Here is a 14,725-nt window from a genome sequence, read left to right on the forward strand (position 1 = left end):
CTCAGGGTTAGGGTTGGTGGTATATTATTATCACTTGCAGCCAATCAACAGCAGCATATGAGTGATTTGTGTCAGCAGGTTATTTATAATGAATGTTAATTCTGTGAGTAACTTGATGAGCTTGATGTCTGTTGGATTTCTTCCAGACACCGCCTGCAGAGAGTGATGCCTCTCCGGTCTCGCTGAACGTGTCACATAAATTTCAGGAGTGGCATTCTCCAGTTAACCTTTGATTCATATCAATAATTTAAGTTTGGAGGAGCTGCAGCAATGTAAGAAGTGGGCACCTGTCAGGCCCGGCGCCTACAGACAAGACATGAAGATTCAACAAACAGCTAACTTGACTTCAGCATCAAGTTTCGTCCCTTCACTCATCAGCAGCTGTGGAAAGCGGTCTCACTTGTTATCAGACACACATTTAATCAACATTTAGGTCAATATAAATAACAAGTTTGTTCCTCTCTTGAAGGACTTTGGACATTAAGATTATTTTTTTGGCCTTTTATGCCTTCATTGATAGGACAGCTGAAGATAGACAGGAAGCAGGAGGCAGAGACACGCAGTAAATTAGCCGTCCGATGCGGGGTTCGAACCGGGGCCAGCTGCAGCGAGGACTATAGCCTCCACACACGGGGCGGTTGGTAGCGTAGTGGGTTAAGCGACATGTTTCTATTCCTCATCTTCTGCCTCGTGTTCCTCAGCTCCCAGCCTCTTAACAGACGCTTTCTTAACAGATCGATGGCATGACAGTGGAGCAGAGACATGAATGAATCTTTAAGAGCTGAGATATTCTGTATGGGAGCACGCTCATCTTTCTCTTTCTCATTGTGAAGAGTTCTTTCATCTGACAGCTCTGCAGCTCCCGGTGTTTTCTCCACAATCTGACCTCGATTACTCCTCTCTCTCTCTGTCTCTCTCTCTCTGTCTGTCTCTCTCTGTCTCTCTGTCTCTCTGTCTCTCTGTCTGTCTCTCTCTCTGTCTCTCTGTCTCTCTCTCTGTCTCTCTCTCTGTCTCTCTGTCTCTCTGTCTGTCTCTCTCTCTCTCTCTCTCTCTCTCTCTGTCTCTCTCTGTGTCTCTCTGTCTCTCTCTCTGTCTCTCTCTCTGTCTCTCTGTCTGTCTCTCTCTCTGTCTGTCTCTCTGTATGTCTCTCTGTCTGTCTCTGGTGTCTCGCAGACATACGTTCACTTTCTTTTCTCTTTCTTATGCGCACTCTGATCAATAATCCAATCTATACGCCCTCATCACTATCTCAGGCACGTACGTCTCACTGACAGGGAAAGTCAGACAGACGGGTGGTTAGTCACAGAAAAGGAGACTGTCAGACAGACAGACGGGTTGGTGAATTAGCTACTGAAGACTTGGCAAGTCATCACCCAAACCTTTGAGTTCTCACACAGTTTAAGGCTGGATGCTCTCAAATGTCCCCAGGCAGGTCGGTCTTTACGTGACTGAGTGTTTTTTTTACAGAGACACAAACATGGCCGACAGAATAAAGAAAGGGATGGAGCTGCTGATGAAACCTCTCAGGCCGACCATGTCATTGAATTTTCATTGTGTAACTGGCACTAAAACACACTTACAACACTCAAACCTCTTGACTCTGCTCTCAATAACATCGACTGCTGCTCTTAATGATTTCCTCTAGTCGTAGTAAATCAAATCTCTTCCAGCCGGACAGGTTCTTTACTGATCCGAGACAGTTTGCTTCCTCTTGGACGTTCCTTCCTCACACTACATGCTGTTACTGGCTGAGGATAATGTATCCACCGGCCAAAAGTTGACGCCCAGAAGCCAAATGAAGGCTGCAGGGTCTGTGCAGATAGAGACACCACTAAGTGATGATTGAGACGGATGACTTATGTCTGGGTCTGTATGTTGTCTTGTTGAGGACAGTCCTGCTTGTTTCGCTGTTGGACGGACAGACGGATCTGCATGTGTGTTTTAAGCCTTGGTGTTTATGCTAATAAAAATGAAACAGTTTGCATGTGCTGAGTGAATAAAACTAATAAAACTTCTTTCACTGTTTCAGGGCAGCTGAACCGCCTCAACCCATCAGTCTGGTTTGGGTGAGTAAATGTCCTTTTGTGTGTGGAAATAAGTGATTAAACTTACTCTATGCAAAGTTGTAATGAGCGTTTGGTTTATGCATGAACAAATGCTTAATGGGGAGAGATCCAGCCTCACACACACACACACACACACACAACAAGAGTCTCAGGGAGAGTCACGAAGAGGCTGCTTTGTTACTGAAGCCAGCTCTCTCTCTCCTCTGGTTTCCTTCATTCTCTCTGAATACTAAACATCTCAATGCTGTTATCCACTGCCAGGAAACCACAGACTGCCCTGTGTGTGTGTGTGTGTGTGTGTGTGTGTGTGTGTAACTTTACACTGTGTGTGTTTGTGTAACTTTACACTGTGTGTGTATTTCTGACGGCAGTTTCACGTGTGTTAGTGTGCGTGCTGTGAATGCATGCATGTATGTCTTTGAGTTGCTCCATCTAAGTGCTCTGTGAACAGCTTTGTGTGTGTGTGTGTGTGTGTGTGTGTGTGTGTGTGTGTGTGTGTGTGTGTGTGTGTGTGCGTGCGTGCATGTGTGTGTGTGTGCGTCTTCCCTCAGGCCTTTATCTAATGTAGTAGCATGTAACAAGAGAACGGTGACTTGTTTCCAATGACAAACAGGCTATTACCTCCACATTTGTAGCGTTTGTCTTGATCTCTTCCTCTCTCCTTCTTCTTTTCGTCGCTCTTCTTCTTCTTCATGTTTTGCGTCACAGTATTTCAGCTTTCTTTCATTTTAAACTTCTTAAACGTGTCTTTGCTCCTCTCTCGACGTATTTGCAGTCAGGCTTTACGCAGACTTTAGTTCCAGAAGATAACTTTACTAGTTTGAATTCCCAAATGACAACAAGAGGCTCTTATTTTTATTTAGAAAAGTTTGATGCTGAGAAAGTGACATCTGTAAACGTCACGCTCAGGTGTGCAGCAGCAGCCGGCTGCTCTGTGTCTGCTGCTAAATAAAGAACCCAGTGATGGCAGAGTCACTCTGAGCTGCTCAGGAGATGCTGAATATTTTTAAATTTCAAATATTTCAAGTTTTTTTTGTGGAGATGCCAACTCCTGAGTTTCATTTGGACAGACAGGGTAACACCATGATGTCTCAGTGTGTGATGGGATGTTCCTCTCTGTTAAAATCTGTGCCTTTGACTCAGGATGGTAATATTTGAGTCTATCTGTAAATTCAAACATGTTTGATGATGTTTTCATCCAGTTAGTTGGAAAACATCTGAAACTGTGTCAGCAGTTTAGTGTTAGTACGTAAATTTAGCATCCACTTCACTAAATGAAAGAATCTTATTTGCAATATGAAGAAAATCAGCCTTTTCTCTCCTTTAATGCTGATGTAAAACATAATTTATAGAATTCTTGGCTTGTTGCCTCGTCGTCCGTCTCTTCGTGTCACCGCCTCCCTCGTTTTTATCGTTCTCATCATATTTCAGTCTCTCCCTCTGATTACCTCCCTTTCTCCTCCCTTCTTTCCTCCATCTCTGATTTTAATGGTGCCAGTGATTGGGCACTGTCAGACAATAAAATGAGCTGGACGACTGACCTGTAATGGGACGAGATGAGTGTGTTTTTAGAATAATTACCTCTCCATCACAGTGATTAATGGTCAGGCCATTTCATCTCTTCTCTGTCTGCATCCAGCAGAGTTTTCCTTTACACCTGATGACTCTCGTTGTGTCACATCGTATTACACTTTATTTCCTGTTAACGTTTCCCGTTCAGTGGAAGTATCTGGACTGTGTGTGTGTGTATACGTTAGTCCTGGTAAATTAAACTCATCGGCCACATGTGAACTTACTGTACAAGCAAGAGCAACATATGAACGATCATATACAAGTTTAAAATGAACTTAAAGTTGGTGAAATGAAACATGAATGGCTGCATCAGTTATGACAAGATGATGTGATTAACTGAGCTGCAGTAACTCTGATCATCATTTTCAATGATGCTTGTCACCGTTTGTTTTATTTTAGCAAATGAATAAGAACTGCAGCAATTAGTCAATTAACTATTAAACTAATCTGCAACTATCTTTCTAATCAATGAATCATTTTGAGTCATTTCTTACTCTTTTCTTTAACGCTCTGTGACAGTGAAGATCTGTGGGTTGTAAATGAAGGATGTCACCTTGCACTTTTGGAAACAGTGATCAATATTTTTCACAAATTTCTGACATTGGAGGAACCAAATAACTAATCAATGAACCATTGATTCATTGAGCAGTGAATCATTGAAGCTGCTGCTGTTGTCTCATTGATTTGGGTTGAAGTGACGTGATTGGAAGTGGCAACACGAAACAGGCGGTTTGTCTGAAGAAGAAGAAGAAGCAGCAACATCATTAAACAGAAAAATCAGATTTCATCAAGTTTCTTCATCTTCAGACACTAACGGCGTTCATGCACCGTTCCTGTGTCACAGCCTGCACAGACACACATCTTCTTAATCATTCAGGCTTTGCTGCTCCCTCCTCGCTCACACTCCCTCTGTTTGCAGAATACAAATCTGTGAACCTGCAGGGATTTGAACACATAACCTTATTTGTTTTATTTACACTGCTGCTTCTCGACCAACAATTCAATTTGTTACTTGACTGATCAGCACAGACTGATGCACAGCAGAAGGTTTGGTTTACGGGATGAAAATGATTGAAGCATAATCGATATTGAAGAAGATGTCCTGTGTGTGGAAAAGACGTAAAATCAATGAGTCCAGCGTGAATATGTGACACGTTAGCCACAGCTCCGGATTACAACTCTCATTAATGTGAAATATGACAGCGTGCTGGTCATGTCAAATATTCACACATAAAAATTAGTTATCAACGACACAGTGACATCCTGATGATTCGTCTGGATTGTTTTGTCTTTGTTTTACATTAGAGAGGTCGGAGGAGACAAAGCACGAGATCGAACACCGCATAAAGAAATAACATTACCTCAGTGCCACAAACTGCCAGTCCTCAAACGTCCACTTCAGTCAGTCTCCATAAGTCCCCATGTCCAAATGTCCAACTTCACAGCAGAAATAAACATGTTTACAGCCTGGTACAAAAAACAGTTTTGGTCTCTGTAGCTAATTTCCCCGTTCATGACAACTGTACTGAGGGTGAATTTATATACAACTCACCTGTTCACATTATATTAAGGCTTAAAGTTATGCAGGGTTAAGAGCGTGGACGCTTTGATTGACAGGTGGGTGTCGTCACAGGTGGCTCTTCAGAAACCTGTGGGTGACGTCGTGTTTTTCTGATTTGCGTCCACAGACAGATCAGTACAGCGTCGTACAAAATAAGATGCAACACAATGAAAGAGCCTGAACAGAGTGCTGGTCAAAGATCTCTAAGAAATGCAGCAGGTTGATGAAGACTCGGCAGATCTGAGCCGACTCTTCCATCCGGTGACTCGTTGGACTGTGTAATCAGTTTTGAACGTTTCATCGTCTCATCGAGGAATATTTGAACGGCCTGATGCTCTCACAGCTCCACAAAGTTCACGTCTCATTCCGAGACATTCTGCGTGACGTGAACCTTCCTGTGACTCCAGGGTTAGGGTTACTGATGTGTGTGTGTTGTCTCAATTGGTTTCTGCCTGGATACAGCTGTGTGTGGACGGCTGGTTGGGCGGAGGGGAGGAGTGTGTGGGTGGATGGAGGGTGGTGGTGGGTAGTAATTGGCTTTCAGGGAGGAGACCAAAGGGGAGTTGGATATGTGTGTGTGTGTGTGTGTGTGTGAGACCAAAGGGGAGTTGGATATGTGTGTGTGTGTGTGTGTGTGTGTGGACACTGATCCATAAAAGGATATAATTGATGATGACTTGAAGAGGACTTGTGTGCGTGTGTGTGTTTGTTTAAGATTACACATTTTCCTTTAGCCTAGTGTGTTCAACTCCATCCACCACACACACACACACACACACACACACACACACACACACACACACACACTTCGCTCTCCTGTTGAAACATGTGTGTTTGTGACTTCCCCTCAGTTAACGCGTCCTAATAAGGTCAGGAACGATATGTTTGTCTTTAGCACCACTTAGCCTCATAACCTCTCCTCACACACACACACACACACACACACACACACACACACACTCTTATTCTTTGTATTCATTTGCTGCTGCCTCTTCCATTTCTTCTTTCCACTGTGGAAACTTTCCTTCTGGAACTTTTCCAAGAACTCTTTTTTTCCCACCGGAGGCACTTTCCTCCAGTGTTGGCCTGTTCACAGAGGGGGGCCGTATATATTTAGATGGGATGCACACTGAAGAGATGGAGCTGCTCTAACCTTTATTAGAAATGGCATTTCTGTCGTCTTGTGACTGGTTGATCGGAAAAAATGCAGCAGTAGTCAGACAGTGTGGACACAAAGATCACACCGCAGGAGTCTTTACTAACAGTCCAGTGAGTCACAGCAGCAGAACCAGCAGCAGCTGATATCACTGCCTAGTCCAGCAGCAGTCAGCCCAGCTCGGCGTCTGTCTTTCAGCCTTTTATTTCACCAAGCTCTCACCAACCACTAAAAGTCAGTCCCACATTTACTCTTGTCCGGCGGCTTCTTGCTCGCTCACTCTCTCCTTTTCTCTTCTGAGCTTCCTAAGAAACTCCTGGAACACACTCATGGTGTCACTAACAAAGGAGCTGAGTTCAAACCGAGTTGCCTCCACACAGCGATCATAAAGTGTGAATGTCCCCGTCTGACGTTAAGACAGGTGTGGTTGTGGTGTGTGGAGGGGTTTCCTCAGCTAATCGAGCGTCTGATGAGCAGCTCAGATGAAGTACAGTCGAGCTTTCACAGCTTCATTACATCCTGAGACTTCACGTGCGTTCCTGAAACTTCTCTTAAATCATGACTCAGCAGTAAAACCAGCGGTCGAGACTTCTTCATGTTCTACAGTGTGTTGTTAGTACAGCAGGTTACAAACATCAGATTCAGCTGGTAGTGACTCTGAGGCTGGAGGGTGAAGGTGGTGTACCGCTCGTGCCCTTCATAGAAATCCTCCCTCCTCCTTCGCCTCCTCCCTCCTCTGCACTTCCTCCCTGTGGTTGGTTGTTAAGCTTTCCTCTCTCCTCTTGGCTTCCTTCTCCTCCTCCTGCCATCCATTTGTTTCTGAGCAGTTTTTATTTCCCACAGTCCTCCTCCTCCTCCTCCTCCTCCTCCTCCTCCTCCTCACTGTTTTCTGATGATATCCGGTTGATTACCTCTCACCTGTTTTTATCTCCTCACCTGTTTTTCCTTTCACTCCCCCACATTTTCTCATCTTTCCTTCCTGGATTTCTTTTCAGTGTTTTGCTGTTTTATGACTCTTCTCCTCCTCTTCGTCGTGGTTGTCTTTCCTGCAGGTATTTCTCTCCTTTCTTTGCAGCTCTGAATCTTTGCAAACTACACATTCCTCTCTGCAGTGCAGATTTGTCAGCCCACACCCAGAATCTCTTTTCCTTATCCTCCGTCCATCCCTCCATCACTCTGACCTTCCTCTGTGCAGTGATAATGATGCTGGTGTTGATGAATTATCAAAAATAAAAATCAGGACTTCTGTTGGAGCGCCTTAGCATTCAACAAAGACAGTTCCCATGAGGCTTTGAGAGCGTGTCAGTGGCTAAGACTCCTGGGATCTGAGTCAACAGCAACATCCCTCTTGAGTCTTAGTCACTGCAGCTCTCAGACTCTCTGAGCTGTGCTTGTTGAACCCTGACTCAACGATCATGGTTCCATATGTTTGTATAATGTGTCAGCATAAATCCTCAGGAGTGTGTTTCAGAAAGAGACTAATGACACAAAACACACACTCAGCCTCGACACTGCGTTCAATGAGACATCTGTAGCATTTCTGCACTGCACATAAATATTGCTTCAACTTGAAGGATCAGGATGTTGCTGGTGAAGGAGGCGTGGAGGAAATCCTGAGAGCTGCTTAACTCAAGACTGAAGTTTCAGGAGGACTCAACGATCATATTTGGAATAATGTTCTTATAGTTTATTTGGAGCGTGGGCTCCATGAACAGCCTCAGCTTCACTTCAAATCATCTCTGTGTCTTAATATGGAAGTCAGTGTGGATGTCGTGTTAGCTGGTGAAGTTTTAACAGTTCCAGTCGTAGATGTAACCAACACCAGCCGACAAAGCAACGTGCAGTGGTGTCTGTTGGCTGTTGTGTGTGTGTGTGTGTGTGTGTGTGTGTGTGTGTGTGTGTTACTTTGTATCTCATGTATTAGGTTATCTTGTTAATCCCTCAAATGAAGGCAGGCTTCAGTGATCACAAACACACTTAAGCACGCACACACTGCATCCTGCCAGACGCCCTCACACATTAAACACGCAAAGCATGTTTAAAACATGGCTGTGTGTGTGTGTATGTGTGTGTGTGTGTGTGTCTGTGTGTGTGTGTGTCTGCTCTGTGGTAATCATGCTCTACATCAGCTGTCACCTTTTCTGAGCTGAAACAAGAGGCCCAGGGCGTGTACACACACACACACACACACACACACACACACACACACACACACACACACACACACACACACACACACAGAGTAATAATGGGAGCATTAGCTTGCTTGGAGGTGAGGCAGGACCATTGTAATTATAGAAGGCACCTCGAGATGGATGGCTCTCAGTCACACACACACACACACACACACACACACACACACAGGTTGAAGTTTGCAGAGAGACACACACACACACACACACACACAGGTTGAAGTTTGCAGAGAGAGGGGAAGGTGTCTCTAACGTTAAAGTAACGTTGTGTAACAGACTAAAATCATGTTGATGTTACGCTGACTGTAAACGGTCTCTGTCGTTCGTACGTGAAGACAGTCGCCGAGCTTCTTGCTGTTGGACCGGTGAGTAATATCAGCTGGCTGCTCTGTCTTTTGTTGCACTTCTGTCCTCAGCTCAGTCCAGATGTTGAGTTCAGGATTTTGTAGCAGCTGTATCAGTTTGGTATCTCATCAGATTAAAGTACATGTTGAATGTGTCTCCTGAGACGCTCAGTGCAGTCACACATGAGCAACATTTCCATGTTATTGTCCCCGAGCTCTGATGTGCCAGCTGCTGTTTTTGCAGCTAGAAGAATAAAATCATTTCAAACTTAAAATGAATCCGGTTAAAGATTCTTCCGGGACTTTATTTTGCTGTTTTGTTAAATGAAACTTAAATGAAACGGGAAATCTCTGATTAGAAAACAATCACATGATGCTTGAAAGAGATGAGGCAGAGACGTGGGAGTGCGGTGAAAACATGTATATGACAGTCGGCTTGTGAGGAGGTCCTCCTCAGAGCTTCATCAGGTCAAATCAGAAGTTCTGTTATGGTGACATGATGACAAATATCAGCAAACATTAAATTGTTATAATATTAAACGTGACGTTTATCACGTTCTGTCCCACTCATATTCCCTAACTTAACATAAAAACATAACAACACATTGTGTGTGTCTCCGTTAATCAGTGTGTGCTGTTCCTGAGTCACAGGTTATGACTCTTTCTGGCAGAACCTGACTCCTGAGTCATACCGGAGGAGCTCCAGGTACTGAGCTGAGGACTCCTCAGCTCAGTACCTGGCAACCAAAATGCTGCGTTCAAGGCATCCACAGTGCTGAAACATCTGCGCTGAAATAATTAATAGAAACACTTATTGTGTATTTGTTAAAAATATTGTATGCATGTGTACATTTACTCCAGCTGTAGCTTCCCCTTCATCCCTCCATCAGTCAGAGGAATCTGTTTCTAAGCAACATGAGGGAAGATATTTTAAAGGATGTCACTCCCCACCAGCTGATACACACTGTTTATACTCAATCTTCATTTCAGAGCGAGGCCGGCTGCAGAGAGGAAGACTTTAACATGCAAAGCTCCTCAAAGAGCTGTAATCTGATTAGTTTTACACACACACTGATGACGAGTGTGCAAGTGATTGTGAGGACACAGAGGGCCCTTTAGTCTAATGAACTGCTGCAGGAGGAAACATTTTAACAGAGTTGGATGGATTCATAAAGAGAAAACACAGGAAGAGCAGCAGGGAGGCAGAGAAAGAGGAAGGAGGAACAGAAATAGCCCGAGCTGAAGAAGATCTCAGGGCACCGAAGCAGAAAATGTTCAAGTTCAAACAGGAGCCACTCAGTTTGCGCCTACAGGGATCGAACACTGCCACCTCAGATTAGAAATTCAAATTCTGAAGTGTTTATCAGTATTTTCTATAATATGTTTGGATTTCTGTGAGGATCCATACGCTGTGTCTGTTTGCATTCTTACATTTGCTATTTTGAGTTTGTCAGTTACGTCAAAGTTCAGTGTGCTGTACCTGGGCGGTGCACTCATAGCGGTGGAGTGAAGGCTGGAACAGACGAGCTGCTGTAGCTCAGGTTGCTGCAAAGGTTAATGCTGGCTCTGGTAGAAAGGATCAGAACCCACAGCGTGTAGCTGCAGACCGGTCAGTGTGTCCATGCTGACCCCAGGCACCAGGATGCATTATGGGTAGAAGATGATGCTTTGGGCAATGTTCTGCTGTTCTGGGTCGTGCCATTCATGTGGATGTTATTTTGACATGTAGCACCTATCTGTTGCAGACCATGTCCAGCCTCTCAGTATTCTCTGATAGCTGTGGCCTCTTTCAGCAGGATGATGCATCCACCCACAGAGCAAACATGTTTCAGGGAGAGTTTGAGGAACACAACAACAAGTGCAAGATGTTGACTTGGACTCCAAAGTCTTCTGGACAAACCAGCAAGTCCAATCGGATACCCTGCAAAATATTACGCAGGTTGTCAAATGTTATGGCTGATCTGTGTGCAGTATGTTTTGTAATTCTGCAAAGTATAAGCAGTAAAATGTCACGATGCAGTCGTCATTTCTGCAAAGTGCACAATGGCTGTAAAACACGTCCTAATGTGATTAGCACACTACACCAGGTGCATGGTGTACCACGCAGAAGTATCTGAACTGAGACACAGCGATAGTTTTCTATTGTTTCTGCATGAGCGAGCTCAAAGTTGACTGAGTCACAGCAACACAAAAAGTCTTGAGTCACCGTTAAAGTGACGTGTTTGTTTGAGCTGCACAGCTGGAGCAGGTCGGTCAGCGTTTATCATGAAAACACTTATTCAAACACTTCCACAGCTGAAATTAAAATCAGATATTTGATCAAACCATCTGCCAGCTGATCTGTGGAGTGCTGAAGTGAGACGTGACGTTAATTGTGTTTCAGTCTCAGCATTTATCACGTCACGCTGACGGTGCACTCATTTAATAAAGTCAATACAATAGATTCGCTGCTGATAGGTCATTAAAACTCAAGGAGGATTAATGAAGACATAAAGAGTTTGTCCATGTTTACTTTGAGAGAAAAAAACGTGGATGATTGAGTTTCAAGAGCACAGAGCGATAGATTACATTATAAACTAAAGGATGCTGCTGATCTTCATTCAGTGCTGCCCTCGTTCACTTTGTACATGTTCTGACATTTTCCTGGCTCACAGCCGGACTGAACCGCTGCTTCATCACTGAAGCAGGTTAACATCAGTGAAAAGAGGCAGAGATGTGAATTTATTCCAACGTTTGAAAAGTTTGAAGAAGCAGCAGCACCAGATTGGACTTTGATCAATCGATCGACAAACTTCTTTGTTGCGCTAACAAGAATCATTCAGGCTAAATGTTAAATTCATCTCATTTAGAAAGAAGAGTGTGATGACAGCTCTGACAGCGAGTTTATAACCAGCACATATAAATGACTGAATGTTGCTGTAGTTTGTCTCAGACATCGATGACAGACACATGTTACACGCCTGTAGTAAATCATCCTTCATACATGAAGGTGTGAGATGACACAGCTGTAAGACAAGAGAAGTATCAGTCCTCTGGTATCAGGCCTGATCGGAGCAGACTGTTCAGGATCATACAGGCTTAAACCAATATTAAAATCTGATCCTTTCTTTATTGAACTCTGCTGTGTTGCAGGTTGCCCTTGACAACCGAAGGGTTAGGGTTAGAAATAGTTTTTGGTTTTAATAAATTAACAAACAGCAGAATGTTCACCCTAAAATCCATGTTTCATACTCTCAGCAGGACACGGTAAACGTAGCTGCTCACCTTGTTCTCCTGATTAAAAGCATGTTAGCGTTAAAACCTTTCCTGTGGTAACCATATTTTCAGTCTGCCTTGAAAAGTGAGTGTTGAGCGCTGGTGTTCGTCCACCTCAGCCTCTCTCCGGCTCTGCAGTGCAGTGATGAAGAACGTCTCGATGATCTGATTGCACAGGTGATTGTTGGTAAAAATCCACTAAGCTCAGACTCTAACGAATCCTTAGTTTCTCCTCTGTCTGTCTCATTAGCAAAGACTGAGAGTTAAGATGACTGGTGTCAGTCAGATCAGCTGCTGCAAACGAATGAGCTGATCTCCTGCCAGTTCAACTTTCCTTAACATCATCTAAATCATTTACACTTCATTGTTTTGAACCAGGATCGTCAGTATTTTCTTTAAGCAGCATGTGAAATATGTTTAACCAACATTTAGGCATTGATATTAATGAGTATGGTCGGGATCAGGGTCAAGAAAACTGATGGTTTCATCCCTATATAGTGAGGAAGAGGAAGAGGAGATGATGTGACTGAAAATACAATCACCATTTCGCTGAAACACCCAGCCGAGCTTTCTCTGCCTACACACACACACACACACACACACACACACACACACACACAGTGAATACTTAAACCTGCAGGACGTGAATAACCGCAGTGGATGTTCACATGACTGGCCGAGGATGAAGCTAAGCTACAGCACTTTATCACAGAATATATCTTCTCAGCTGCAGATTCACGACGTGTAATGATGTGTAAAAAACATGTAGTTGGGTTTTACATTAACTGTTCTCGTGGAGCTGCTTCTCGGCCACGCGTGCTGGATGTATTTATGACGACACATGTAATCCGGCTGGTAACCGTCAGAAATGTCACTCCTTCCATTAAATATCCTTCAGATTAAGTCTAAGCTCTGACTGTGAGAGTCTCATCTCGTCCTTACTGATTTTCTGTTTACTTACAGTATACTGGTTTTCATCAGAGGCACACACACGTGAACAGAAACATTTTAATCCTGGTTGATTTAGTGACGTCACGCCACATTTTACTACTTAAACCTCACCCATGAATCCACACTCCATGAGCAGCGAGTCTGTCTGTCTGTGAGGATTCATTAAGTTTTAATTAAAGCAACACTGTGTAACTTCTCTGTTCTCGCACTATGTATGATCACTCGTGACAATTTACGAAAAGTCGCAGATCACCAACTATTTTACTGATCCTGATGAAACTGGAGAGTGTTTTTGACGAGGAGCCAGTGTCATGCCAGAACCGGAGCTGGGCAGGCGGGCAATGTAACCGGGCTCAGCAGCCTCTACGGACATAATGACAGAGGAGAAGAGAGCGGAGAGGTCGGAGAGATAATCTGGGACTGACTTTTAGTGGTTGGTGAGAGCTTGGTGAAATAAAAGGCTGAAAGACAGACGCCGAGCTGGGCTGACTGCTGCTGGACTAGGCAGTGATATCAGCTGCTGCTGGGGACCTGGATGATGTTTGGCTGTTTGCAAAGTCGACCATGCAGAGAGAGTTGCATGTTATTACACTGGATGATTATTGCAGGAAACTATGAAAGTATGTATTCACAGTCGCTGGTAGTCATCCAGAAAACTCCAGCCTGGTGCTCGTACTTCAAAATGAAGCAACATGTTTCATTTTCTATCATCAGGAGATACGAGATAGATATGAGATGAAATCCTCCAGTCCGGCTTGGCAGGATGCAGCTCGGCATCCTGGGGGATTTGCCGTCAGCATCTTGTTATTGCGCCTCTGATTCGCCCGCAGCACAGCGGGCTGCATGGCTCTAATCTCATCTAATGCAGTGTGTTCATATGGGATGGATGATGGTATGTTGCAGCCAACAAATTGTTTTTAACCCTCTGTCGTTTCCTCTCCCACCTCGGCCCCCAGTGTGGCTGGCTGAGTGCTCATCACATTCCCAGCATCCTCTGCAAATTACAGTTGAATGTCAAGTAAATGGTTTCCACTGAGCCGTGTCGTCATAATCCATGTTTTCCACGGTGCAGAGGGGAATGTGTGCGATGGTTTAGCAGAATATGTTTTATGCTGCATTATGTTTCTTGAATAAAATATCCGGGGGCGTCGTGCAGGGTAAACCCCTGCTGTGTCTTTATAACACGGCTAAATAAACCAACAGCGGGCGGCTTGGACAAATTCATCTGAGCTTCTTTTATGTAAAGGTGACAGCAGTTTAATCAAGGTGCACACAGAGTAATGAAAACAGTGACAGCAGATGACTCTCACTGTCAGCTTCAGTTACCTGTTAGTTACATCATTCATGCAGGTTTACAGTATGTGCTTTAATGTCTTCAGAATATTAATATAGTTTATGAAACAAAGCATTTCAAACATTTTTATTGTACCAAAGAAGTGAATCACTGCGTCCTCTGCGTCTCCTCTGAGGCTGCAGCCTGACAAAGCATGTAACCTACTTTTTAAGATGCTTATTAAAGGGATAGTTCTGACTTTCTGGGCCTGGATTTGGTAGTCAGGCAGAGTATTACCCACTCGGGACACTCCCAGTTTGTAGAAGCAGGCAGGAGGACGAGCACAGAGGCTGAA

At 44.1% G+C, this 14,725-nt stretch overlaps 1 protein-coding gene across 7 annotated transcripts in view; it reads left to right on the top strand.

The window, feature by feature from the left end:
• slc8a2b (solute carrier family 8 member 2b) overlaps positions 1–14,725 on the top strand; it is a 117,909-nt gene that overhangs the window by 39,670 nt on the left and 63,514 nt on the right. For 4 of the 7 annotated variants that reach the window (XM_019265565.2, XM_027280171.1, XM_027280169.1 and 1 more), the window contains exon 2: positions 2,030–2,066. The exons of 1 other annotated variant lie outside the window; for it this stretch is intronic. The gene's annotated coding sequence lies outside the window, so the exon portion shown is untranslated. Of the gene's footprint in view, positions 1–1,884; positions 1,935–2,029; positions 2,067–14,725 lie in introns of those variants that run through there. 2 more of the 7 variants (XM_027280170.1, XM_019265564.2) reach the window with 1 other exon arrangement.

The sequence above is a fragment of the Larimichthys crocea genome, chromosome VII (assembly GCF_000972845.2).
Source record: "Larimichthys crocea isolate SSNF chromosome VII, L_crocea_2.0, whole genome shotgun sequence".
NCBI lineage: Eukaryota > Metazoa > Chordata > Actinopteri > Sciaenidae > Larimichthys > Larimichthys crocea.